The following is a 1,147-nucleotide window of genomic DNA, read 5'->3' on the forward strand; positions in this document are numbered from 1 at the left end:
TTCTAACATGCTCGTCCAGATTCACTTGGTTTGGTTTGATACAAATGAGATGCCTACATGTTGATCACATTAAAAATTGTGCATTGGTTCAAACATAGAAATCTACTTATCATAATTTTCATTATGATACTAAGACATCCATTGTAAAGAGAGAATAATGTATTTGAACTCAACTTTGACAGTTGGATTGGTTTGCCTATGTGTGGTATAACTTATTAGTATATGGTGTGAACTTACGCTTCTACAAATTGAGACTCTATTTTATCCATTTAATAATCTTTCAAATGCAATGTATACTTCAATAGTTTTTACTAATATAATTTTTAGTTGGGGTCCTCCCCTCTTGGGGCCTAGGACGGTCGCCCCTTTTGCCCTGATGATGTTGTTCTGAATCCAAGAGCAAATCTTCCTGCTGTGATGAGCCCATCTAAGGAAGGAGAAGTGGAGCATGGGGAAGTAGAGCAAGAGCAAGGAGGTGCAGAGCATGGACAAATTGGACAATCTGTCTAATATCTGGCCATTATCTGACTTAATGAGCCTCTGTGAAGTCAGGTAATCGTTGGATATTTCCCAGAAAATCTGACTAGCTGCACTATCTGACTATTGTTGGACCGTTATCTGACTTGATGTAGCCTCTCAAAAGTATTGGATATTGCCCAGATATTCCGAATTTCCCTCGATGCACATAACTAGAGACATTACTCTTAGAAATTATAAGGCCAACTCTAAGAGCATCTCCAATTCAGCGTCCATTTTGTCCATTTGGATCATCCGGACACAAAAGTTGGCCAACGGGAGCCAAACGGACGCACGTGTCCGCCTGCTGTCCGTTTACTGTCCTCCCCGACCCAAACTTGACCCAAATATGGGCACAAATAGGTACGAGCGGACAGAAGCGGATGCTCTCTTCGACCGCTGTCGTCCGCTCGTGTCCGCCCCTGGTCCCACCTATCAGTTGCAGGAGCTCGCCCGCCTCGCCAGCACGGCAGCGTCAGCTCCTGCAGGCACGAGTGGTCGCCCCTGCCGCAGCTCATACGTGGATGCCATCTTCATCATCCTAGTGGTCTCCTTGACGAGGAGGGAGTAGTTCCCCCTCGTGGCTGAGGGTATGTGTTTGATCTCTCTCTCTCTCTCTCTCTCTCTCTCT

The sequence above is a fragment of the Triticum dicoccoides genome, chromosome 3B (assembly GCF_002162155.2).
Source record: "Triticum dicoccoides isolate Atlit2015 ecotype Zavitan chromosome 3B, WEW_v2.0, whole genome shotgun sequence".
NCBI lineage: Eukaryota > Viridiplantae > Streptophyta > Magnoliopsida > Poales > Poaceae > Triticum > Triticum dicoccoides.